This window comes from Pholis gunnellus (genome assembly GCF_910591455.1).
Source record: "Pholis gunnellus genome assembly, chromosome: 8".
Lineage (NCBI taxonomy): Eukaryota > Metazoa > Chordata > Actinopteri > Perciformes > Pholidae > Pholis > Pholis gunnellus.
The window spans coordinates 27,538,267-27,566,046 of NC_136534.1; the positions used below are offsets into that span (position 1 = coordinate 27,538,267).

At 43.9% G+C, this 27,780-nt stretch overlaps 1 pseudogene across 1 annotated transcript; it reads left to right on the forward strand.

Moving 5' to 3' along the window:
* Positions 1–1,630: 1,630 nt before the first annotated feature.
* On the forward strand, positions 1,631–27,780 carry LOC306699755 (sodium bicarbonate cotransporter 3-like; annotated as a pseudogene). The gene is made up of 16 exons (XR_013767709.1): positions 1,631–1,770; positions 1,897–2,074; positions 13,177–13,258; positions 13,750–13,994; positions 18,238–18,374; positions 18,800–18,895; positions 19,962–20,060; positions 20,541–20,786; positions 21,017–21,122; positions 21,321–21,493; positions 23,948–24,046; positions 25,556–25,717; positions 25,798–26,188; positions 26,274–26,447; positions 26,519–26,779; positions 27,288–27,780. The product of XR_013767709.1 is annotated as a sodium bicarbonate cotransporter 3-like (transcript).

The window sequence follows — 27,780 nt, forward strand, 5'->3', positions numbered from 1 at the left end:
TTGAATGTTTGTGATAAACTGAAGGATGAAGTGTTCCTTTATGTGTTGATGGTGAATGTTTGTGATAAACTGAAGGATGAAGTGTTCCTTTATGTGTTGATGGTGAATGTTTGTGATAAACTGAAGGATGAAGTGTTCCTTTATGTGTTGATGGTGAATGTTTGTGATAAACTGAAGGATGAAGTGTTCCTTTATGTGTTGATGGTGAATGTTTGTGATAAACTGAAGGATGAAGTGTTCCTTTATGTGTTGATGATGAATGTTTGTGATAAACTGAAGGATGAAGTGTTCCTTTATGTGTTGATGATGAATGTTTGTGATAAACTGAAGGATGAAGTGTTCCTTTATGTGTTGATGATGAATGTTTGTGATAAACTGAAGGATGAAGTGTTCCTTTATGTGTTGATGATGAATGTTTGTGATAAACTGAAGGATGAAGTGTTCCTTTATGTGTTGATGATGAATGTTTGTGATAAACTGAAGGATGAAGTGTTCCTTTATGTGATGTTGAATGTTTGTGATAAACTGAAGGATGAAGTGTTCCTTTATGTGTTGATGATGAATGTTTGTGATAAACTGAAGGATGAAGTGTTCCTTTATGTGTTGATGATGAATGTTTGTGATAAACTGAAGGATGAAGTGTTCCTTTATGTGTTGATGTTGAATGTTTGTGATAAACTGAAGGATGAAGTGTTCCTTTATGTGTTGATGATGAATGTTTGTGATAAACTGAAGGATGAAGTGTTCCTTTATGTGTTGATGTTGAATGTTTGTGATAAACTGAAGGATGAAGTGTTCCTTTATGTGTTGATGATGAATGTTTGTGATAAACTGAAGGATGAAGTGTTCCTTTATGTGTTGATGTTGAATGTTTGTGATAAACTGAAGGATGAAGTGTTCCTTTATGTGATGTTGAATGTTTGTGATAAACTGAAGGATGAAGTGTTCCTTTATGTGTTGATGATGAATGTTTGTGATAAACTGAAGGATGAAGTGTTCCTTTACGTGTTGATGATGAATGTTTGTGATAAACTGAAGGATGAAGTGTTCCTTTATGTTGATGATGATGAATGTTTGTGATAAACTGAAGGATGAAGTGTTCCTTTACATGTTGATGTTGAATGTTTGTGATAAACTGAAGGATGAAGTGTTCCTTTATGTGTTGATGTTGAATGTTTGTGATAAACTGAAGGATGAAGTGTTCCTTTACGTGTTGATGTTGAATGTTTGTGATAAACTGAAGGATGAAGTGTTCCTTTATGTGTTGATGATGAATGTTTGTGATAAACTGAAGGATGAAGTGTTCCTTTATGTGTTGATGTTGAATGTTTGTGATAAACTGAAGGATGAAGTGTTCCTTTACGTGTTGATGATGAATGTTTGTGATAAACTGAAGGATGAAGTGTTCCTTTATGTGTTGATGATGAATGTTTGTGATAAACTGAAGGATGAAGTGTTCCTTTATGTGTTGATGTTGAATGTTTGTGATAAACTGAAGGATGAAGTGTTCCTTTCACAGTGTGTATTAGTGCTTTTACTGCAGTAAAGAGTCAGAGTACTTGTACTATATTAAGTGTTAAAGAGAAGTTCTGCTTTTGTGGTTCAGTTGGCGACGTGTCATCACTGTCCCATGGTGACGTCTCGTCGTGGTCTGGTCTACAGAGACTCTCTCTCGGCTCTGTCCAGGAACCTGAGGGCCCCGGGCCTGGGGGGGCCCCATGGACCCAGACTGCAGGGCCTCCACAGCAAACAGCACTACAGACTCACCAGGTAAAAACCTTTCCGCCAGTAAGAGGAGGCTTGTTGTCGTGTCACTTTAACTCCTTCATCATCATCCTCCTCCTCACAGACCTCATCTCCCACAATCCATTGCTCTGTCTCGCTCTAAGCCGCCAGGCAGCTTGAGGCACCTGGTCCTGGCTCACCTGAGGAGGCCGCTGATGCTGAACTCCGCCCAGCAGAGACCTCCACCTGCCGGTCTGACGGCTCCGTGATGAAGATGATGAAGATGAAGAGCTGGACTGAGAGCTGCTGGACCGCCAGAGGGCGCCACAGAGCTCCAGATAGACGGGAGGTTCAGACTGATCCTGGGTCAGGTTCTATTCTAAAGAGGAGAACATCTAAACATCACTTTAGAGGAAGTACTCAGATCCTCTACAGCAGTAAAAGTACTAATATAAATACTCTGTTACAAGTACAAATATTCAGTTTAACCTGAGCAGCTTGTATTAATACTAGTGCTGGGCAAGGATTACAATGTTTAATTGTGATTAATCTCATTATGTTAAAGTTCATAATGAATCTAAAGTAGTGTGTTGGTCTCTTGTATGTTAAAGTGCTGCTCTATGAACTAAAGGTCAAAGGTCAACAACATGTGGTGTGAACACGTTAAACTCATCCGGTTGTTGTTAACAGCAGGATTCTCTTCTCTCTCTGTGCTCAGTGTGTGAACATGAACAACATGAACAACACGTTTCATCACAATGTGTGTGTTGTGTGTTCTCCTCTTCATCACTATGATGCTGTAACTCAGAGGTGATGAAGGTCACCCAGCGATGTCCAGTAGTCTCAGTGAGAGCAGCAGCTGGTGCTCGTTGTGACGCGTCGCTGTTGTCGTCTCTCCTTTAACACAACTCGTGTGTTCTTCTGGTGACGGTGCGTCTTGAGGCTCATACGTGACGTCATGAGAACGTTCCTCAGACCGACGTCTTCACAACACCAACCTGCAGCGTGTCTCCACTGCTCTGTAGCATCAGTTAGCTTGTCTCTGTAGCATCTGTTAGCTTGTCTCTGTAGCATTAGTTAGCTTGTCTCTGTAGCATCTGTTAGCTTGTCTCTGTAGCATCAGTTAGCTTGTCTCTGTAGCATCAGTTAGCTTGTCTCTGTAGCATCTGTTAGCTTGTCTCTGTAGCATCTGTTAGCTTGTCTCTGTAGCATCTGTTAGAATAATAATAAAGTAAAAACTGCGTTAACGTGTGATAACATCATTGTGGCGTTAATGAATGAACGCGTTAACGCGATAATAACGCGTTAACTTGCCCGGCACTAGTTATGTAAACAGCACTTTAATGTTTGACATTAATAGCATCATAGATTATAAACTATAAACTAAAGTACTGCAGCAGGTTCTTGTGTTCATGTTAAAGCTGCTGATCATTTTGAATACTTCTTTATGTTTAAAGTCTGTAACATGATTATTCATTATTACTGATTCATCTTCTCTTCACCTTGTCAGTTTGTCTGAACACATTAGATATTGGAGCTCACATTATTATTCACTTATGGACTTCTAGTTATTTGAACAATTAATAGTTTTATCATAAACATCATTTCCAGACGTGCACTTTGTTTTCTGTGTATAACTGTGTATTCCTGTGTATAACTGTGTATAACTCTGTATTCCTGTGTATAACTCTGTATTCCTGTGTATAACTGTGTATAACTGTGTATAACTGTGTATTCCTGTGTATAACTGTGTATAACTGTGTATAACTGTGTATAACTGTGTATAACTGTGTATAACTCTGTATAACTCTGTATTCCTGTGTATAACTGTGTATAACTGTGTATTCCTGTGTATAACTGTGTATTCCTGTGTATAACTGTGTATTCCTTTGTATTCCTGTGTATAACTGTGTATTCCTGTGTATAACTGTGTATTCCTGTGTATTCCTGTGTATAACTGTGTATAACTGTGTATTCCTGTGTATAAATACAACATGGTGTTGGCTGATTACATTAGATCAATAGAAACATTTTGATTCAAGTTTCTGCATTAATAAGTATTTGAATCTCGTCACATAATCAGCTTCTTTATGCTAAGCTAAGCTAACGTCCAAACACAAACATGAGATTCATCTTCAGTTGGTGAATAAAGTATAAATCAGCTGTTAGACGCTTCATGTTTATGGTGTTTGTTGCTTTGACTTTATTTTAAATAACAATATTTAATAAACATTAAACTATTTAAACTTCTGTTCCTGTTGCTGGTTTCTCATTATTATTCGTTGTTTATTGGTTGTTTATTGTTGTTGTTTTTGGGGGCGGGGTTAGTTTAGTTTATTCATTTTACACAATTCAAACAATAAAAATAAACAAACATAAGAGATAAATAATATCACAGAGCAGACGAGGCAGAGAGCCAGCTGGGCTCATATGAAGCCTTTATAATATTAACCCTTTACAACATGAGAAACATTAAGTTACTTATGCAGAAGACATTACAAACAACAAAAGAACAACAAGACAATTACATTAAAATAATGCAATTGTGTCGAGTGTGTGTGAGCTTGTGTTTGTTTATAGAACATTAATGCTACAAGTCCCTCTGAAACAATAAATGTGTTATAACAGCTGAAACAAGAACGATGTGAACACTAATACATAAAACTGTTACAGTCTGGTTCTTCCATGGTTTCTGTTTCTTTATTGTTTATTATTGTTTTATTATTGTTTTTAATTGTTTTATTATTGTTTTGTATTGTTTTGTATTGTTTTTTGGTTCTTTATTGTTTTATTATTGTTTTATTCTCGTTTTATTATTGTTTTATTATTGTTTTATTATTGTTTTATTATCGTTTTATTATCGTTTTATTATTGTTTTATTATTGTTTTATTATTGTTTTTAATTGTTTTTAATTGTTTTATTATTGTTTTTAATTGTTTTGTATTGTTTTGTATTGTTTTTTGGTTCTTTATTGTTTTATTATTGTTTTATTATCGTTTTATTATCGTTTTATTATTGTTTTATTATTGTTTTATTATTGTTTTTAATTGTTTTATTATTGTTTTTAATTGTTTTGTATTGTTTTGTATTGTTTTTTGGTTCTTTATTGTTTTATTATTGTTTTATTATCGTTTTATTATCGTTTTATTATTGTTTTATTAATGTTTTATTATCGTTTTATTATTGTTTTGTATTGTCTTGTATTGTTTTTTGGTTCTTTATTGATCAACAGTGGTTTTATTGAAGCTGTAGTAGTCTTGAGCTGTGTCCCAGTGTCACATTAAATATTCTGTTGAATCTGCATAATATTCTATATTTCACATATTCTGGACTCTGTTGGTTCTGATGGTCCTCTTCACAGTCTGGTGGAGGTTTTGGGACGGTGACTGTGGAGACGGCCCTCGTATGAGCAGAGTGAGAGCTTTGAGCGGGTATCGTGGGTGTTGGCTCCCCTTCCAGGTCTGGATCCAGAACATCTCTGAGTCTGGACCCTCCTCTGAGACCACTTTACCCATGAAGAAGATACTGTCTTTACAGCTACAACCAATCCATGTGCTTTATTATTTGATACGATGAGGAGAAACGTGCCAACATGTTGATCAAACCAGCAGACGGACGTTCACAGACTGAATTCTTCCTGATTGTAAATGAAGTCTGAGTTTGACCTGAAGACAGCAGCAGCTTTCTGTACGCCTGCTCTTAAATACTAACAGTCTTCTTCACAGCGACGTCTTTAAACAGTGAAGAGTCGTGGATCAACAGCTGACTCAAGAAGATGATTTGACAGCCCATAATATTTACATAATGTTCAGTAATGAGGAAGGAGATCTCTGTCTTTCTGTTTCTATATGAGAATCAGTTTTATGACATTTTATAGATTTCATTTATAATGATGACAGCAGCAGAAAATAAGAATCAACAGTTCTCTGAGATGTATTATCTCACCATCGATACGAGCTTTTCCATCTTTTTGAGATATTATCAATGTGTCAATCATAAGTAGGTGAGTCTGTCATACTTACTCAATATTCAAATCACAAACATCCCAAATTCACTGATTCACAGTTTGAAAAGTTTTTTTTCTTTGTCACCTACATTATTATGAATAATAATCACTGATCAAAGATAATAATCAATAAAGTGCTGAGTCATATAATAATGATATTTCAGACGTTTCAGGTGTTGAGCATGGATCGTTCCAGACGTGATGTAATAATGTGAGAGCATTGAAGGAGCTGCTGAGGAAACATTCAGTCTGATTCATATCATGATATAATATATATATATATATATATATATATATATATATATATATATATATATATATATATTATATATATATATATATATATATAATAACAATCATGATTCAGCTTTACATCTTCAGATGAAAAACTCCAACAGTGGTGCATTCAGGGCCTGTCTTACAGGGTGGGACAAATGACTTCCATAATACACATTTTACTATGTTCATCTTCTCCACACAATGTGTGATTTTCTAAGTCACATCCTGTGTTTCCCACAATGCATTGTGATAAACTTTACTTTGTTGTAGCAGCAGAACATGAGAACTTCAACAGAAACTCTGATGAACCTTTAAGGTATTCAGGTACTCTGTTCACTACCTGTTCAGGTACTCTGTTCACTACCTGTTCAGGTACTCTGTTCACTACCTGTTCAGGTACTCTGTTCTCTACCTGTTCAGGTACTCTGTTCTCTACCTGTTCAGGTACTCTGTTCACTACCTGCTCAGGTACTCTGTTCTCTACCTGCTCAGGTACTCTGTTCACTACCTGTTCAGGTACTCTGTTCACTACCTGTTCAGGTACTCTGTTCTCTACCTGCTCAGGTACTCTGTTCTCTACCTGTTCAGGTACTCTGTTCACTACCTGCTCAGGTACTCTGTTCACTACCTGTTCAGGTACTCTGTTCTCTACCTGCTCAGGTACTCTGTTCACTACCTGTTCAGGTACTCTGTTCACTACCTGTTCAGGTACTCTGTTCACTACCTGTTCAGGTACTCTGTTCTCTACCTGCTCAGGTACTCTGTTCTCTACCTGCTCAGGTACTCTGTTCTCTACCTGTTCAGGTACTCTGTTCACTACCTGTTCAGGTACTCTGTTCACTACCTGTTCAGGTACTCTGTTCACTACCTGTTCAGGTACTCTGTTCTCTACCTGTTCAGGTACTCTGTTCTCTACCTGTTCAGGTACTCTGTTCACTACCTGTTCATGTACTCTGTTCTCTACCTGTTCAGGTACTCTGTTCACTACCTGTTCAGGTACTCTGTTCACTACCTGTTCATGTACTCTGTTCACTACCTGTTCAGGTACTCTGTTCACTACCTGTTCAGGTACTCTGTTCACTACCTGTTCAGGTACTCTGTTCACTACCTGTTCAGGTACTCTGTTCACTACCTGTTCAGGTACTCTGTTCTCTACCTGTTCAGGTACTCTGTTCTCTACCTGTTCAGGTACTCTGTTATCTACCTGTTCAGGTACTCTGTTCTCTACCTGTTCAGGTACTCTGTTATCTACCTGTTCAGGTACTCTGTTCTCTACCTGTTCAGGTACTCTCTTCTCTACCTGTTCAGGTTTTATTCAATTTAAACTCATTTATTATTTAATACTCAATTATATATTCATGTCTGAGTAGAGAAAGTATAAATTCATCAGATTTAATTATTGTTAATTATTGTTTTTTCAAAATATGCAAACGAATAAATAAAACACATTTATAGTGAAATGCGTGTGGAAATAAGATTTTGGAAAAATAATAAAAATAATTAAAAAAAATGTATCAATAAATGTAATAATGTAAAATGCACCAATGTATCAGTTAATATAAATATATTATAATCAATAATACAGTTATTTGTTTCTTGAACAGATTAAGCTCCGCCCATTAAATACTTTCCGGCTCGAGGATTGGTTGATTATGAAACGGTCGCTTCACTGAGCTGTCAATCAAACAAAGAGGCGTGGTCTGCATCTGGACTCCTCCACTCAGAATTCCCGGATGTTCGCTCTGCTCTGATGGAGGAAGACCAGCGCGAGCCGACCGCTCCTCACGTCTGTAAGTTACCGTAAAGTGTGAGCTGTTCGCGACACTTAGCTCCAAACTAAACATGGAGGCAGAAACAGACAAAAAGTAAGAAAAAGTAAAAAGTGTCGTTGTCACGTTAGTTATATTCCGGTTGGAAACAAAAAAAACTGCTTTTGTTTTTTAGGGAGCACGCGGATGTCGGAAAGTGACGTAACGATGCGCGTCACCAGTCAGTCCGCACCGTACCCCGTTAATACACGAGATGGTTCGTCCCTCCCGTTAATGAAGTTCGTTTAAAAGATGAGTTAGACTCGTGAGCTTCTTCCGGTACATGTTGAAGGTGTACTGTCTCTTTAAAGCACGCGCTGGTCGCTGATTGTACTACTTAGTTGTAATGTTTCATGTTTAATGTAAAACTTCCATCGTTCTGCAGATAATCACAAACACGACACATGATGAAGAAGATGAGTCTGTGAGGTCAGTGATGAGTGTGTGTGTGTGTGTGTGTGAGGGCCCTTTGAGCAAGGCACCTGTTGTGATGATGCTGCTGTTACCATGGTGATGTGTGAGAGCAGGGCCCAATCCCAACGTCCCCCTAAAGCCTCAAACCCTGAACCCTGAACCCTCAAACCCTGAACCCTCAAACCCTGAACCCTCAACCCTCAAACCCTGAACCCTCAAACCCTGAACCCTCCAGGACTCAATGAGGTCAGCTGGGGAGTGTGTGTGTGTGTGTGTGTGTGTGTGTGTGTGTGTGTGTGTGTGTGTGTGTGTGTGTGTGTGTGTGTGTGTGTGTGTGTGTGTGTGTGTGTGTGTGTGTGTGTGTGGGTGTGTGTGTGTGTGTGTGTGTGTGAGGACTTGATGGTGTGAATATGAACGCGACGCATCACGTTACCATGACAGCGTCCACTAATATGATGTATAATTGTGTGTATTTATTTGTGTACTTTGTACTCCCTGATGTGAAGTCTTCACTCTTTACTCACAGGATGAAGTAACTTCATTTCATCTATTTACTGATGAATGAATGAATGAATGAATACTGTGTTACTGAAAAATAGAAAACATTTCATATTTACAGATGAAAAACACAAAGAGAAGATACTCATGGACTGGACTTGATGGTCTTGATTCAGGACTTGATGGTCTTGATTCAGGACTTGATGGTCTTGATTCAGGACTTGTTGATTCTTCTTCTCTCCTGCTGTGTTCAGTGAAGCTCCGCCTCCTGTACCTTCTTCTTCTCTCTCTGCTCTATAAATACATGAACACTCTGAAGCTGAACTTTGAGTCCAAACTTCTGGATTTATTTTCTTCACAGATTCTTAAACTTTACAGAGTTCACTCACAAAGTGTTTCTCTGGTTTCTGGACGGTTTTCTGCCTTTTGGGAGTAAATCTGAGGAGGTTGACTGTGTTTTAGACTGAGACACTATGGAGAGAGAGTCCAGAGAACTGGTACGTATGAACTGGGACCAGTTAGTGAACTGGTACGTGTGCATGGTCTACTGGGACCAGTTAGTGAACTGGTGCGTGTGCATGGTCTACTGGGACCTGTTAGTGAACTGGTACGTGTGCATGGTCTACTGGGACCTGTTAGTGAACTGGTGCGTGTGCATGGTCTACTGGGACCTGTTAGTGAACTGGTACGTGTGCATGGTCTACTGGGACCAGTTAGTGAACTGGTGCGTGTGCATGGTCTACTGGGACCAGTTAGTGAACTGGTGCGTGTGCATGGTCTACTGGGACCAGTTAGTGAACTGGTGCGTGTGCATGGTCTACTGGGACCAGTTAGTGAACTGGTGCGTGTGCATGGTCTACTGGGACCAGTTAGTGAACTGGTGCGTGTGCATGGTCTACTGGGACCTGTTAGTGAACTGGTGCGTGTGCATGGTCTACTGGGACCAGTTAGTGAACTGGTGCGTGTGCATGGTCTACTGGGACTGGTACGTGTGCATGGTCTACTGGGACCTGTTAGTGAACTGGTACGTGTGCATGGTCTACTGGGACCTGTTAGTGAACTGGTACGTGTGCATGGTCTACTGGGACCAGTTAGTGAACTGGTGCGTGTGCATGGTCTACTGGGACTGGTACGTGTGCATGGTCTACTGGGACCTGTTAGTGAACTGGTACGTGTGCATGGTCTACTGGGACCAGTTAGTGAACTGGTGCGTGTGCATGGTCTACTGGGACCAGTTAGTGAACTGGTGCGTGTGCATGGTCTACTGGGACTGGTACGTGTGCGTGTGCATGGTCTACTGGGACCAGTTAGTGAACTGGTACGTGTGCATGGTCTACTGGGACCTGTTAGTGAACTGGTGCGTGTGCATGGTCTACTGGGACCAGTTAGTGAACTGGTACGTGTGCATGGTCTACTGGGACCAGTTAGTGAACTGGTACGTGTGCATGGTCTACTGGGACCAGTTAGTGAACTGGTGCGTGTGCATGGTCTACTGGGACCAGTTAGTGAACTGGTGCGTGTGCATGGTCTACTGGGACCAGTTAGTGAACTGGTACGTGTGCATGGTCTACTGGGACCAGTTAGTGAACTGGTACGTGTGCATGGTCTACTGGGACCTGTTAGTGAACTGGTGCGTGTGCATGGTCTACTGGGACCTGTTAGTGAACTGGTGCGTGTGCATGGTCTACTGGGACCTGTTAGTGAACTGGTACGTGTGCATGGTCTACTGGGACCTGTTAGTGAACTGGTACGTGTGCATGGTCTACTGGGACCAGTTAGTGAACTGGTACGTGTGCATGGTCTACTGGGACCTGTTAGTGAACTGGTGCGTGTGCATGGTCTACTGGGACCTGTTAGTGAACTGGTACGTGTGCATGGTCTACTGGGACCAGTTAGTGAACTGGTGCGTGTGCATGGTCTACTGGGACCTGTTAGTGAACTGGTGCGTGTGCATGGTCTACTGGGACCAGTTAGTGAACTGGTACGTGTGCATGGTCTACTGGGACCTGTTAGTGAACTGGTACGTGTGCATGGTCTACTGGGACCAGTTAGTGAACTGGTACGTGTGCATGGTCTACTGGGACCAGTTAGTGAACTGGTACGTGTGCATGGTCTACTGGGACCTGTTAGTGAACTGGTACGTGTGCATGGTCTACTGGGACCTGTTAGTGAACTGGTACGTGTGCATGGTCTACTGGGACCAGTTAGTGAACTGGTACGTGTGCATGGTCTACTGGGACCAGTTAGCGAACTGGTGCGTGTGCATGGTCTACTGGGACCTGTTAGTGAACTGGTACGTGTGCATGGTCTACTGGGACCAGTTAGTGAACTGGTACGTGTGCATGGTCTACTGGGACCAGTTAGTGAACTGGTGCGTGTGCATGGTCTACTGGGACCTGTTAGTGAACTGGTACGTGTGCATGGTCTACTGGGACCAGTTAGTGAACTGGTACGTGTGCATGGTCTACTGGGACCAGTTAGTGAACTGGTACGTGTGCATGGTCTACTGGGACCAGTTAGTGAACTGGTACGTGTGCATGGTCTACTGGGACCAGTTAGTGAACTGGTACGTGTGCATGGTCTACTGGGACCAGTTAGTGAACTGGTACGTGTGCATGGTCTACTGGGACCTGTTAGTGAACTGGTACGTGTGCATGGTCTACTGGGACCAGTTAGTGAACTGGTACGTGTGCATGGTCTACTGGGACCTGTTAGTGAACTGGTACGTGTGCATGGTCTACTGGGACCTGTTAGTGAACTGGTACGTGTGCATGGTCTACTGGGACCAGTTAGTGAACTGGTACGTGTGCATGGTCTACTGGGACCAGTTAGTGAACTGGTGCGTGTGCATGGTCTACTGGGACCAGTTAGTGAACTGGTACGTGTGCATGGTCTACTGGGACCTGTTAGTGAACTGGTACGTGTGCATGGTCTACTGGGACCTGTTAGTGAACTGGTACGTGTGCATGGTCTACTGGGACCAGTTAGTGAACTGGTACGTGTGCATGGTCTACTGGGACCAGTTAGTGAACTGGTGCGTGTGCATGGTCTACTGGGACCAGTTAGTGAACTGGTGCGTGTGCATGGTCTACTGGGACCAGTTAGTGAACTGGTACGTGTGCATGGTCTACTGGGACCTGTTAGTGAACTGGTACGTGTGCATGGTCTACTGGGACCAGTTAGTGAACTGGTGCGTGTGCATGGTCTACTGGGACCAGTTAGTGAACTGGTACGTGTGCATGGTCTACTGGGACCAGTTAGTGAACTGGTACGTGTGCATGGTCTACTGGGACCAGTTAGTGAACTGGTGCGTGTGCATGGTCTACTGGGACCAGTTAGTGAACTGGTGCGTGTGCATGGTCTACTGGGACCAGTTAGTGAACTGGTACGTGTGCATGGTCTACTGGGACCTGTTAGTGAACTGGTACGTGTGCATGGTCTACTGGGACCAGTTAGTGAACTGGTGCGTGTGCATGGTCTACTGGGACCAGTTAGTGAACTGGTACGTGTGCATGGTCTACTGCAGTGATCTTCAACCGCTGTGCCACGGAACACCAGTGAGCTGTGAGAAAATGTCCAATTTCACTTAATGAGTCCAAACACATCTTCTTTAGTTTACTATCGTAGAGCGTCTGAGCTGCAGTAGAGTCGGCTCAGCAGTAACACTCCTCCATGCCGGTGGGTAGAGTCACACTGGAGGTCTATCAGCTCCATGTGGATGTGCACAGGAGCTCTTTCCACTTCACCTGCAAACGGATCGCTGAGCAGTTCAGATTTACATTTCTGAGCTGCAAAGTCAGCAAATCGCAGAGTGAACTCTGAGCCGAGTGCTCCAGTTATCAGCAACATGTCGTGAACACAGCGGAGGAGACTTTCACTGCGTCACATGTCTGTGACGTCACGTCCCTGAAGCTGGAGGTTCAGCAGTGAGATGCTTCCTTATGTTGCACATAAAGCAGCTCACATCACCACGTGTGGTCCCGGAGCTCTGTGGTGTTCAGTTCTGATGAACATGATGTTCTGTTGGGCCGGATACATGCTGACGACATAACGACCAGATCTCATGTGTTGGTCCTCACGAGGCTTCTTCTGGGTTCTGTGGTGTGTTGCTCACTGGTGTCGTGGCACAGCGGTTGAAGATCACTGGACTAATGGGACCAGTCAGCTCCGTTATCTAATGAAGCTTCTAGTCTCCTCAAAAATAACCAACAGTAGCTGATCTTCTTCTTCTTCTACTTCTTCTTCTTCTTCTACTTCTTCTTCTTCTTCTTCTACTTCTTCTTCTTCTTCTTCTTCTTCTTCTTCTTCTACTTCTTCTTCTTCTTCTTCTTCTTCTTCTTCTTCTTCTTCTTCTTCTTCTTCTTCTACTTCTTCTTCTTCTTCTACTTCTTCTTCTTCTTCTTCTTCTTCTTCTTCTTCTTCTTCTTCTTCTTCTTCTTCTTCAGGGTAACGATGAGGAGGCTGTGTTGGACCAGGGGAAGACCAGCTCCACCCTCAACACCAACTTTGAGAAGGAGGATCTGGAGAGTGAGTCCACACACACACACACACACACACACACACACACACACACACACACACACACATCTGTCAGCAGACAGAGCGCAGCTTTAATAACATAGATATGAAATAATAGAGACGTTTTCTCTTGAATTCATCTCTAATATTTATTTTATCTTCATGTGAAAACATCTTTAAACAGCTCCTTTAATCAAATGATTATTGTTACATTTGAACACATCACACAATACTGAAAGGATCCTGAACGCATCACAATGTTAGTCAACAGGACTCCAACATGTCCGACAGCCACAGACAAGCAGAGCGTTCATATTAGTAACAACATTAATATTAATAACAGTAATATCATAATTAATATCATTATCAATAATGATATAATGAAGGTGTCCGTCAGTGACGTCCTCTATAGGGTGATGATGATGAAGATGAGGACTCTTCCTCACATGGGGAACAGCAGGAAGCCGCTGAAGGTGCTGTGGTGGTTGCTGTTGTCCCAGATGTGCGTCTCGTCCCACAGAACCATCTTCAGCTTGTCCCCCGTCTCCAGCATCAGGGCGGCCCCGTTGGACGCCGTGTCGCTGCCCTCTCCGGACGGCTGCTCGTGGGCGATCAGCTGGATCTCGTTGGCGTTCTTGTAGAGCACGGCGCTCATGGGGAAGTTGGTGGGAGCGTTGGCTGTGAAGCGGATGTAGTAGACTCCACGAACCGGGGCGGTGAACTCACCTGGAGGAGGAAGAGGAAGGTGTGAGGAGGAAGAGGAAGGTGTGAGGAGGAAGAGGAAGGTGTGAAGAGGAAGAGGAAGGTGTGAGGAGGAAGAGGAAGGTGTGAGGAGGAAGAGGAAGGTGTGAGGAGGAAGAGGAAGGTGTGAGGAGGAAGAGGAAGGTGTGAGGAGGAAGAGGAAGGTGTGAGGAGGAAGAGGAAGAGGAAGGTGTGAGGAGGAAGAGGAAGGTGTGAGGAGGAAGAGGAAGGTGTGAGGAGGAAGAGTTACGAAACAAAACAGCTGTTATATTTAATGTTATTTAACAAACATTTACAAAGTGTCAACAATCAAATCTGAATTTCCCTCAACATTAATAAATATGTATTTAATCTAAAGAGTAATATTTTAACAAATAATGTTCATAAATAATCTTTCACAGTTGAAACAAACAGAATAAACGTTGTGAGTTTATTCTCTAGTGTTTCTATGTTGTGGAGGCGTCGGTGGGTTTGAGACACTGACCCGTCTCAGAGCTGTAGGCTTGTCCTACGTTGGTCAGCACGTCTTTGTAGATGAGAGTTCTGCTTCCTGACGTTGTCTTCTGGAGACCGTTTCCTCCCAGAGAAACCGCAAACGCCACCTTCGGTACGTCTGAAGAGAAACACAACAGATATATATACATATATATATATATATATGTATATGTGTATATATATATATATATATTTATATATTTATATCGCAAGTATCTCAGGAAGTGACCGACCTCTCGTGGCCTTCAGCTCCCTCTCGGTGCTCTCTAGTCTCTCTTTGACTCCTGTAAACACACACAGCAACAATGAACTGGTCAATAACTAGTAATCAGCTTCTGATAACTGGTCAATAACTAGTAATCAGCTTCTGATAACTGGTCAATAACTAGTAATCAGCTTCTGATAACTGGTCAATAACTAGTAATCAGCTTCTGATAACTGGTCAATAACTAGTAATCAGCTTCTGATAACTGGTCAATAACTAGTAATCAGCTTCTGATAACTGGTCAATAACTAGTAATCAGCTTCTGATAACTGGTCAATAACTAGTAATCAGCTTCTGATAACTGGTGAGGGACAAAGACGTCCTCACTGAGACTGAGACTGACCCAGGTTGTCTGTCTGAAGCTGCTTCACTGAAGCCTGAAGAGTCTTCAGTTTGGCTTCAGCGTCAAACTCTGCCGGAGGTTCATCCACCCTTTAACACAAAGACACAAAACAAGTCTTTAGGAGGTCCATCCTTTAACACAAAGACACAAAACAAGTCTTTAGGAGGTTCATCCTTTAACACAAAGACACAAAACAAGTCTTTAGGAGGTCCATCCTTTAACACAAAGACACAAAACAAGTCTTTAGGAGGTTCATCCTTTAACACAAAGACACAAAACAAGTCTTTAGGAGGTTCATCCTTTAACACAAAGACACAAAACAAGTCTTTAGGAGGTTCATCCTTTAACACAAAGACACAAAACAAGTCTTTAGGAGGTCCATCCTTTAACACAAAGACACAAAACAAGTCTTTAGGAGGTTCATCCTTTAACACAAAGACACAAAACAAGTCTTTAGGAGGTTCATCCTTTAACACAAAGACACAAAACAAGTCTTTAGGAGGTCCATCCTTTAACACAAAGACACAAAACAAGTCTTTAGGAGGTTCACCCTTTAACACAAAGACACAAAACAAGTCTCTCGTTCTCAGCAAACATCTCATCGGTTACACGCTCCTGTAGATTCCTGCTCTACAACATCAGGAGGATTCTCCTCTTCCTCACTGAGGAGACGGTGCAGGTCCTCATCCAGGCTCTGGTCATCTCCCTCCTGGTCTACTGCAGCTCTCTACTTGCCGGAGCTCCGGCGTCGGCCATCAGACCTCTGGAGCTCGTCCAGGAAGCTGCAGCTCGTCTGGTGTTCAATCGCCCCAAGTTCTCCCTCAACCTCCCTTCTCCGTGCTCTACACTGGCTCCCTGTAAGAGCTCTCATCCAGGTTCAGACTCTGGTGCTAGTCTACAGGTTCAGACTCTGGTGCTAGCCTACAGGTTCAGACTCTGGTGCTAGTCTACAGGTTCAGACTCTGGTGCTAGCCTACAGGTTCAGACTCTGGTGCTAGTCTACAGGTTCAGACTCTGGTGCTAGTCTACAGGTTCAGACTCTGGTGCTAGTCTACAGGTTCAGACTCTGGTGCTAGTCTACAGGTTCAGACTCTGGTGCTAGTCTACAGGTTCAGACTCTGGTGCTAGTCTACAGGTTCAGACTCTGGTGCTAGTCTACAGGTTCAGACTCTGGTGCTAGCCTACAGGTTCAGACTCTGGTGCTAGTCTACAGGTTCAGACTCTGGTGCTAGTCTACAGGTTCAGACTCTGGTGCTAGTCTACAGGTTCAGACTCTGGTGCTAGTCTACAGGTTCAGACTCTGGTGCTAGTCTACAGGTTCAGACTCTGGTGCTAGTCTACAGGTTCAGACTCTGGTGCTAGTCTACAGGTTCAGACTCTGGTGCTAGTCTACAGGTTCAGACTCTGGTGCTAGTCTACAGGTTCAGACTCTGGTGCTAGTCTACAGGTTCAGACTCTGGTGCTAGTCTACAGGTTCAGACTCTGGTGCTAGTCTACAGGTTCAGACTCTGGTGCTAGTCTACAGGTTCAGACTCTGGTGCTAGTCTACAGGTTCAGACTCTGGTGCTAGTCTACAGGTTCAGACTCTGGTGCTAGCCTACAGGTTCAGACTCTGGTGCTAGTCTACAGGTTCAGACTCTGGTGCTAGTCTACAGGTTCAGACTCTGGTGCTAGTCTACAGGTTCAGACTCTGGTGCTAGTCTACAGGTTCAGACTCTGGTGCTAGTCTACAGGTTCAGACTCTGGTGCTAGCCTACAGGTTCAGACTCTGGTGCTAGCCTACAGGTTCAGACTCTGGTGCTAGCCTACAGGTTCAGACTCTGGTGCTAGTCTACAGGTTCAGACTCTGGTGCTAGCCTACAGGTTCAGACTCTGGTGCTAGTCTACAGGTTCAGACTCTGGTGCTAGCCTACAGGTTCAGACTCTGGTGCTAGCCTACAGGTTCAGACTCTGGTGCTAGTCTACAGGTTCAGACTCTGGTGCTAGTCTACAGGTTCAGACTCTGGTGCTAGTCTAGGCTGAATACTATGTTGAACACACTGATTGTAAGTCGCTTTGGATAAAAGCGTCTGCTGAATGACTGATGTAATGTAATAATGTTGGTAGTTGTAAATGTAGTGGTGGAAGTATCAGTGTTGGTGATGTTGGTGGTATTAGAAGTGGTGTTGATGATAGTTGTAGTAGTGTAAGTGGTGTTGATGATAGTTGTAGTAGTGTAAGTGGTGTTGATGATAGTTGTAGTAGTGTAAGTGGTGTTGATGATAGTTGTAGTAGTGTAAGTGATGTTGATGATAGTTGTAGTAGTGTAAGTGGTGTTGATGATAGTTGTAGTAGTGTAAGTGGTGTTGATGATAGTTGTAGTAAGTGGTGTTGATGATAGTTGTAGTAAGTGGTGTTGATGATAGTTGTAGTAGTGTAAGTGGTGTTGATGATAGTTGTAGTAGTGTAAGTGGTGTTGATGATAGTTGTAGTAGTGTAAGTGGTGTTGATGATAGTTGTAGTAGTGTAAGTGGTGTTGATGATAGTTGTAGTAGTGTAAGTGGTGTTGATGATAGTTGTAGTAGTGTAAGTGGTGTTGATGATAGTTGTAGTAGGGTAAGTGGTGTTGATGATAGTTGTAGTAGTGTAAGTGGTGTTGATGATAGTTGTAGTAGGGTAAGTGGTGTTGATGATAGTTGTAGTAGGGTAAGTGGTGTTGATGATAGTTGTAGTAGTGTAAGTGGTGTTGATGATAGTTGTAGTAGTGTAAGTGGTGTTGATGATAGTTGTAGTAGTGTAAGTGGTGTTGATGATAGTTGTAGTAGTGTAAGTGGTGTTGATGATAGTTGTAGTAGTGTAAGTGGTGTTGGTAGACGTTCTTCTGCAGAGCTCCAGACTAACAGCTAAAGTTCTATTTCTAGAGTTCTGGTACTCGTGCGTAGAGCAGGACCACCGACTATAATAATCATCGTACGCGCTTTAACTCTCACACAGAACGTGGTCTCCCTGTCTTCTGGAGCCTTGCTGGGGATGAAGCATGTGACGTTTACAGACAGTTGCCAGCCAATCAGAGCCCTGTATTTCCTGCAGTAACAGTTGAGTCTTCCTCACATGGAGAACAGCAGGAAGCCGCTGAAGGTGCTGTGGTGGTTGCTGTTGTCCCAGATCTGCGTGTTCAGCCACAGAACCATCTTCAGCTTGTCCCCCGTCTCCAGCATCAGGGCGGCCCCGTTGGACGCCGTGTCGCTGCCCTCTCCGGACGGCTGCTCGTGGGCGATCAGCTGGATCTCGTTGGCGTTCTTGTAGAGCACGGCGCTCATGGGGAAGTTGGTGGGAGCGTTGGCTGTGAAGCGGATGTAGTAGACTCCACGAACCGGGGCGGTGAACTCACCTGGAGGAGGAAGATGATAATCACTTCTTCTTCTGTGGTGCTTTAACAGCACCAACCAGCTGTTCATAAACATCGTATTCACCCTCACCTGTCTCTGCGTTGTAAGCCCCGCCCACATTGGTCAGGACGTCCTTGTAGACCAGGTCTTTGTTGCCGGTTGTAGTCTTCACGACACCGTTTCCTCCCAGCGAGGCGGCGAAGGCGACTTTAGGAGTTTCTGAACAAAGGCATTTCACAGAGCGTCACACTTCAGACTTTTCATTATTTCATCACAGTGACCTCTGACCTCTGAGGTCGTGGATCTCTCACCTCTGACCCTCTTCAGCTCCCTCTCAGCCGCCTCCAGACGATCGCTCATCGCTGTGAACAGAAGACCAAACCTTCAGATGAGGATCACACTGAACTGTTGTTTATCATCCACGGCTCCATTTGGTAACTGTGGCAACATGTTGAATGCTCTAAATGCTAAGGAAAGGAGCTTCAATGCTTCCTTTCCTAGCTCCTTTAGCATAGGAAACACTGGACCTTCCTTGACCAAAGGAAACAAGATAATCCCGACCCTCAATTCCAGCAGCAGCAACATTTAAAGTGACGCTTCATGAAAACAAACAATGTTTATCTCACACAGGTTTAACTATTATATATATATATATATTATATATATATATATTATATACATATATATACTTATACAGTCATAAAGTAATCAGATCCATGCTGATGAATATGAGTTTACTGTGACATCCTTTAGTTTCATTGTCTTTGTATTTATTTACCTTGAACATGTAACAAATAAAATGAACAGTAAATATATTATATATATTATATATATATATATATATGTATATTAATTCTCATAAACGTGCTCAAAGGAAGTAAAAAAGCTCTGTGGTCGCTTCATAGTGATGTAGTTTAGTCTCCTAACTCCTCATGAAGTCTCCTTCACATCTCTCCTTGACCCCATGACGTCTTCCATAGAGGTCAAGGAGAAGTGGTTAGGAAAGGACGTTAGGAAGTAACTTTTAGACTTTTCAACCACAGCCGATGGTACCAACATAAATGTGACTGTAATAAATACTTATATACATACTGTGTATAAGTATATATAGATGTACTATCTATATAGTACATATAGTACATATATAGATGTACTATCTATATATACTTATATACAGTATGTGTATGATATGTCATATATTAAAGTCAGATGCAGCCTCACCCCGTCTCTCGGCCTTCAGCTCCTCCAGAGCATCCTGAACCTCCTTCAGCTCGGCCCGGCTGTCGGCGGGTCGAGCCGAGCTGATCTGAGCCGAGCCGACCCGGGTCAGACAGACCAGGACCAGCAGCGCGAGGACGTGGACCGAGCGAGACATGATGAGGGACGTTAACGAGGCGGCCTGAGGCTGCTGCTCTTTATAGAGAAGCCGCCCGTGTCCACGGCCTCGGTGTCCACGGCCTCGGTGTCGACATTGTTTACTGACCCCTCGGTGACCTCTAGGGGTCCACAGAAACCAGTCTGGAACCAGAACCAGCTGGTCCACTCTGTCACTGATCGTGGAGTATTGATCATCCTGCTCTCTGATTGGTTGTCCCAGAGGTCAGGTCTTAAACCAGCAGAGGCTGCAGATAAATATGATGAACAAACACAAGTCACAGAGTCCAGTTCAGATGATTCTGTGTTTAGCTTCATTTAACCCTTTAAGTCCTGCTCATTCAATCATCCGTTCTGAGATTGAGTTCCCTCCAGAATCCATCTCCGTTTGTTTATTGTTTGATTGTTGATCGGTAAACTCTGTTCATTAGCTTAGCATTCATTAGCTCTGGTCTCAGTGGAAGTGACATTTAATCTGCTGATGACAACGTTCCTCTCGTTAAACGACATGTTTTCAAAGTAAAGTACCAAAGAGTTGAAATGTACAGATCCTGGTCCTCAAACGAGTCTTCTGTTGGAATGAAAGACTTTCTACCTTTTTCTTGTAAAGAATGAAGTGGACTCCATCTAGAATCCTGGTCTGGTATCTGTGTTTTTGTCTCTAAAGACATCACATGTCCTGTAACAGCCTCCTTCTGTCCTCAGTGACTACGGTCTGTCCTACCTGTCCCTGCGGACCAGTATCGGACTCTGGACCGCCTTCCTCTGCCTGCTGCTGGTCGCCACCGACGCCAGCTCTCTGGTCTGCTACATCACCCGCTTCACCGAGGAGGCCTTCGCCTCGCTCATCTGCATCATCTTCATCTACGAGTCTCTGGAGAAGCTGGTCCGCCTCGGGGAGCGGTACCCCATAGACACGAATAACCAGCTGGACAACCTCACCTTCTACACGTGAGAACATCTGAAGGTCTGACAGTCTGAAGGTCTGAAGACTTTATGGTCTGACGGTCTAAAGGTCTTAAGTTCTAAAGGTCTAAAGGTCTGAAGACTTTATGAAGGTCGGATGGCCTGAAGACCTTAAGGTCTAAAGGTCTGACGGTCTGAATGTCTGAATGTCTGAAGACTTTAAGGTCTGACTTTGATGATCCAGATCTCATGGTAGTTGTCTGTTCCTGGTTCAGGTGCCGGTGTTCTCCACCTGCCAACGTCTCGGATCAAGTCCAGCAGATGTGGAGCAACAAGAACGTGACCTCAGGAAACATCCGGTGGGATGAGCTGTCTGTGAAGGTCTGACCTGAGTCTTCATCAAACAGTCCTCTTTTATTATCGTGGTTCAGGAACACAGAAGGTCTTTACTGAACCAACCGTGATGACAGAAGTTATTTTATTACGACTCCTCAGAAACAGAAAGATGGAGTGCTGAGACCTTTATTCATCCTCTGAACCTGATCCAACTCATTGAGTCAAACCTCGCTGTGTCTCCAGGTCTGTCAAGACCTTCACGGGGAGTTCGTGGGTTCGGCCTGCGGCCACAAAGGTCCCTTCGTTCCAGACGTCCTCTTCTGGTCTGTCATCCTCTTCTTCACCACCTTCTTCCTCTCCTCCTTCCTCAAGCAGTTCACGACAATGAGATACTTCCCGACCAAGGTACCTGAGAGGTTCTGACTCTGAACCAGGGGGGTCCAAACCCTCTTCACTGAGGGCCACATACAGAAAAATATAATGATCGTCAACTCCCCGCAAAACAATGACCAGCGGTGTCTGTAGCATCGGTGCTCTCATCACATGCAATGGAGTAAAAATCAAAAGCACCAGCTTTATCTGACACTCGATGTTTTAGGTTAGCTGACGAGTCTTTAGTGAGGCTCCATCTGAGAAAGGTTTCCCGTGGCGGGCGATGAGCTGAGCTACCTCGTAGCTGCTATTGTGGCTTTCTTCTTGTGTTTTGTTAGCAAATACTGTCGTTGAGCGAGCTGGCTAGCTGCCGTTTGCTTAACTTTCTGTTCTCGCTCGGCACCAGTGTAGGACGCGTCATCATCCGAAGCTAAACGTTTCTTTGATCGCTCTTATTTCGTGGAGAAGCTGCCTTGTTCGACACTGTAACTCCACCTAGTGGTGAAACTAAGAAGTCCGTCTGGAGAAGCTTAAACCTGTTCGCTCTCGAGTCTTTATTCTGCTCGCTCGCGAGTAGTTTTTCTTTTTGACAGTAAGTGGGCGGAGCCTGTCTCCCTTGTATCTCTACATCTGATTGGTCACAATGCTCGTCTTTGGATAAACCGGATATCACTCTGACACAGACGTCAGGTCTGTTAGAGGTGGTTATCAATCCACTAAACACTACTCCACTACATTTGCTTTGAATTCACTCCATCATTCTATTACAGACGATGTGTGTTTGATAGTCAAACTGTGACAAACAGCTCAAAGACACTTTGATCTTAATTGATGAAAACATGATGCGATCATATTTAATCATACTGTGTTTACAGAAGAGATATAATGTAGTTTTATATAATATGAGCAACAATGTGGACCTGCTCAAAGATCTGGAGCCCAGAGGAGGGACCACTGTTTGTATATTAACTGTTAAATCACTGACAAGTAGTTAGTGGATGAAACAGTATTCAGATCCTCACTGCAGTAAACATAATACCATACTGATGAAACAATAATCCACTACGAGTCAAATACCTGCATTCAAAACCTTAGTCAAGTATGTTATTATCAGCAAAATGTACTTTAAGTGCAGAAAGTCAAAGTACCCGTGCAGTGAAATCTACATTATTTGCTCCTGACCTGTAGCGCAATCTGAACATCTCCCCCTGACGTCTGCGTCAGTAATATCCGGTTTATCCAAAGAATAATAAAGACTCGAGAGCGAGCAGAATAAAGACTCGAGAGCGAGCAGAAAAAAGACTCGAGAGCGAACAGAAAAAAGACTCGAGAGCGAACAGAAAAAAGACTCGAGAGCGAACAGAATAAAGACTCGAGAGCGAACAGAAAAAAGACTCGAGAGCGAACAGAATAAAGACTCGAGAGCGAACAGAATAAAGACTCGAGAGCGAGCAGAATAAAGACTCGAGAGCGAACAGAATAAAGACTCGAGAGTGAACAGAATAAAGACTCGAGAGCGAACAGCATAAAGACTCGAGAGCGAACAGAATAAAGACTCGAGAGCGAACAGAATAAAGACTCGAGAGCGAGCAGAAAAAAGACTCGAGAGCGAACAGAATAAAGACTCGAGAGCGAACAGAATAAAGACTCGAGAGCGAGCAGAATAAAGACTCGAGAGCGAACAGAAAAAAGACTCGAGAGCGAACAGAAAAAAGACTCGAGAGCGAACAGAATAAAGACTCGAGAGCGAACAGAATAAAGACTCGAGAGCGAGCAGAATAAAGACTCGAGAGCGAACAGAATAAAGACTCGAGAGTGAACAGAATAAAGACTCGAGAGCGAACAGCATAAAGACTCGAGAGCGAACAGAATAAAGACTCGAGAGCGAACAGAATAAAGACTCGAGAGCGAGCAGAAAAAAGACTCGAGAGCAAACAGAATAAAGACTCGAGAGCGAACAGAATAAAGACTCGAGAGCGAGCAGAATAAAGACTCGAGAGCGAGCAGAAAAAAGACTCGAGAGCGAACAGAATAAAGACTCGAGAGCGAGCAGCATAAAGACTCGAGAGCGAGCAGAATAAAGACTCGAGAGCGAGCAGAAAAAAGACTCGAGAGCGAACAGAATAAAGACTCGAGAGCGAACAGAATAAAGACTCGAGAGCGAGCAGAAAAAAGACTCGAGAGCGAACAGAATAAAGACTCGAGAGCGAACAGAATAAAGACTCGAGAGCGAGCAGCATAAAGACTCGAGAGCGACTTTTGCTCGCGGAGTGATATTAAAGCGCTCGTCAAAGTAAAATGCGTGCGTGGATCTCATGTGCGCTCTGGGACAGTGACGGTGATTTGCCTTCATACACATTCTATTATATTTGTAGAATTTGCTGCGGGCCAATTAGAAATGCACCACGGGCCGCCATGGGCCGTAGTTTGGACACCCGGCTCTAAACCTGTATGTACTGAAGTCATGATCAACGGTTCTAAAGGGTTAAATGAGAGAGTTCTGTGTCTGCCGTCTTCCTGACCATCATGGTCATGGTGTTGGTGGATTACCTGGTCGGGGTTCCTTCACCCAAACTGGACGTCCGGACCGCTTCCAGGTGACCGCTGACCCCCTACAGCGTTATCAACCTGACGTTAATCATTGAACGACGTTTGTTGACGAGGTGCCTCAGTGAGTCTATCGGGTTCTTCTGTTACTGTTCAACATGAAGAACAGAATGTTTATCAGCTTTAACAGTTACTGATAGTGACAGTACATTCAGTGATAGATACTTTATTCATCCCCAAAGGAACGTGTTTGTTACAGCAGCAAACAACTAAAGCAATAAAGTAACAGAGTAGAAAATAAAAGTACATACAATATATGCAATACAAATAGTATGGTATTATTAACTAAGCTAAAATAAACAGGAGTGCAAAGATTGACCACAGCAAACAGTCACCAGTGTAGCGGTGTTATGTGTTATATGTGGATGATTTATTCTAACGTCTGACTGCAGCATGTGCTCCTGGATCTGGACCCGTCTGTGCCTGCAGCAGGTGGTGCAGAGGCTGGTCCGGGTTACATATATATATATATATATAACATATATATATATGTTATATATATATATATATATGTGTCCTCCTCTCCACCACCTGTTCCAGACTGTTGCAGCCAATGATGGAGCCTTCGTCACCAGTTTAAGTCTGTATTACACGATAGTAATAATAATATATATAATAGAGGAGCACTTGAAGCCGATAGGTAAATATTAGTTTGTGTCTCAGATCCACGTTCCAACCTTCCACCTTCTGTACAAATGATGTTTCATGTTTCAATCAAGAACCAGAGTCACCGCGTGGATTCAGAGATGGAAATGTTATTCCTGTTGTTAAAGCACATCAGTGAGGAGTGATGTCACCAGAAAACAACTTTATATTCTCTGACTTTAAAGTCCTACATTTACGAGAGACGGATCGCTGAGCAGCGTTTCGCTTTAGTTCGTCCGTGTGAAACGTTTGAGACGATAAACTGATGCTAGTGAGCTACAATATGAGAAATGTTTTTAATAGACTAAACTACTACAGATGGCTACTTAGCTAGCTTGCTAATTCCAACGTGCTTTCATGCAACACTGTTCGCAGAAAATACTCCGTACAAAGTTGTTATTTATCTGTAAATATCGATGTGTATGGATGAATCATTAAGTTATTGAATTTTCTAATTTAGTGGCTAGCTTGGTCATCTCCAGCTACGAAGCTAAGCTAGCTAACTAGCTAATTATTCAGCTCTGGAGATGGACAAGCTAGCTCGCTAATTATTGTCAAGTCTGTAAATATGATGGTTCTTAATGTTATATTAATATGATGGTTCTTAATGTTATATTAATATGATGGTTCTTAATGTTATATTAATATGATGGTTCTTAATGTTATATTAATATGATGGTTCTTAATGTTATATTAATATGATGGTTCTTAATGTTATATTAATATGATGGTTCTTAATGCTCTGAGAGTCTAGTGCCCCCTAGAGGCTGCAGCAGCAGAGGCCGGAGGAGGCGTCGATCGATGAAGATGTGAGCTTCAGCGTGTCGTTGTAAAGTCTGTCTCGGTCCCTTCAGCCCACGTCTAACACTCGCGGGTGGCTAATCTCCCCACTGGGACCGAACCCCTGGTGGACGCTGCTGGCGGCCGCCGTCCCCGCTCTGCTGTGCACCATCCTGGTCTTCATGGACCAGCAGATCACCGCCGTCATCGTCAACCGGAAGGAGAACAAGCTGAAGGTGACGACCGGTCCGTCCGGAGAGGTGTTTGTCTACGACGGAGCGGCTCGGTGGTGACAAACTCTTTCTGTGGTCTTCAGAAGGGCTGTGGCTACCACCTGGACCTGCTGGTGGTGGCGGTGATGCTGGGCGTCTGCTCCGTCATGGGCCTGCCGTGGTTCGTGGCGGCGACCGTGCTCTCCATCTCCCACGTCAACAGCCTGAAGCTGGAGTCGGAGTGCTCGGCGCCGGGCGAGCAGCCCAAGTTCCTGGGCATCGTGGAGCAGAGGGTCACCAGCTTCATGATCTTCGTCCTAATGGGCTGCTCCGTCTTCATGACCTCCGCCCTCAAGGGGAGCACGGTCACACCTGTGGTCCTCACGGAGACGGTTCACGTCTTCACTGACTTCCTTCTGTCCTCTGTTCATCCCGATGCCCGTCCTCTACGGAGTCTTCCTCTACACGGGCGTGTCCTCGCTCAAAGGCATCCAGGTCTGTCTTCCGTGTCCTTTCCGTCTGTCCTGCTACTTGAAGTCGGTGTCTCTGACGCCTCGTCCGTCTGTTCGTCCCCCTGCAGCTGTTTGACCGGATCAAACTGTTCGGCTTGCCGGCCAAACACCAGCCGGACCTGATCTACCTGCGCTACGTGCCCCTGTGGAAGGTCCACGTCTTCACCGCGGTGCAGATGTCCTGCCTCGTCGTCCTGTGGTCCATCAAGACCTCGGCCGCCGCCGTCGTCTTCCCCATGATGGTGAGACGACTTCATCAGAGAGACACCAGGTTTGGTTCTAGTGGCTCTTTAAACCGGGCTCTTTCCTGCAGGTTCTGGCTCTGGTGTTCATCCGGAAGCTTCGTGACTTCTGCTTCACCAAGAGAGAGCTGAGCTGGCTGGACGACCTGATACCGGAGAGCAAGAAGAAGAGGGACGACGACAAGAAGAAGAAGAAGGAGGAGGTGAGCCTTCACAGAACTGACATCTTCACTCCTTCCAGACTCCTCCTCTCTGACGGAGTTTCTCTCTGTGGACGCTGGAGGAGGACGAGCCGCCGTACGACGGAGGAACCGACCTCAACATCAGGAACCTGAAGGGACGGTGAGTCGGTGTCATGGAGGTGTGTGTGTGTGTGTGTGTGTGTGTGTGTGTGTGTGTGTGTGTGTGTGTGTGTGTGTGTGTGTGTGTGTGTGTGTGTGTGTGTGTGTGTGTGTGTGTGTGTTTGTGCAGCGTCGACCCTTCAGAGGTCAACATCTCAGATGAAATGGCCAAAAGCAGCATCTGGAAATCAGTTTCTAAGAACTGTGACGGCAGCAAAGCTCTGAAGCTCAGCAGCAGGTAGAGACTCTTCAGCGTCTCACAGGACGGTGTAGGACGCGTGTTTGTTTGTTGTCGTCATTGTTGATGTTGTTATTGGAGTTGTTGATGCTGTTCAGTTGTTACTGTCGTCAGTGTTGTTGTTATTGATGTCGTTGTTTATGTTGTCATTGATGTTGTCGTTATTGGAGTTGTTGATGATGTTGCTGTTGTTCTTTTTGACGGTGTTGTCGTTGTCGGTGTTGTTGCCATTGATGATATTGTTGACGTTGTTGTTGTTGTTGTTGTCTCAGCCAGGCGAAGCTGCCGAGCGTCCAGATCAACGTGGAGAACGAGGACGACCGGAGACTCGTAGAAGCCGAGACGTCTCTGTGACCGTCTCCTGTCGGCCAATCAGGCGTCGCCTCGCTGAACTTCTCAGACGGAGTTGAACGTTTTATTTTGTCGTCGTTTTACGGTGAAACTCTGAGACTCAAATATGGCCGCCTCTTTTGGATATCGGCATCCTCAGGTTTCATTGGTTGTTTTTTTTACTGCTGCGCTGTGATTGGCTGCTGAAGCATCCAACCGAAACAGAGACTCAGTTAAACACCTGATTCTATTGATCTAAAGTGTGTGTGTGTGTGTGTGTGTGTGTGTGTGTGTGTGTGTGTGTGTGTGTGTGTGTGTGTGTGTGTGTGTGTGTGTGTGTGTGTGTGTGTGTGTGTGTGTGTGTGTGTGTGTGTGTGTGTGTGTGTGTGTGTGTGTGTGTGTGTTCCGTCCACTGAATGGTGTC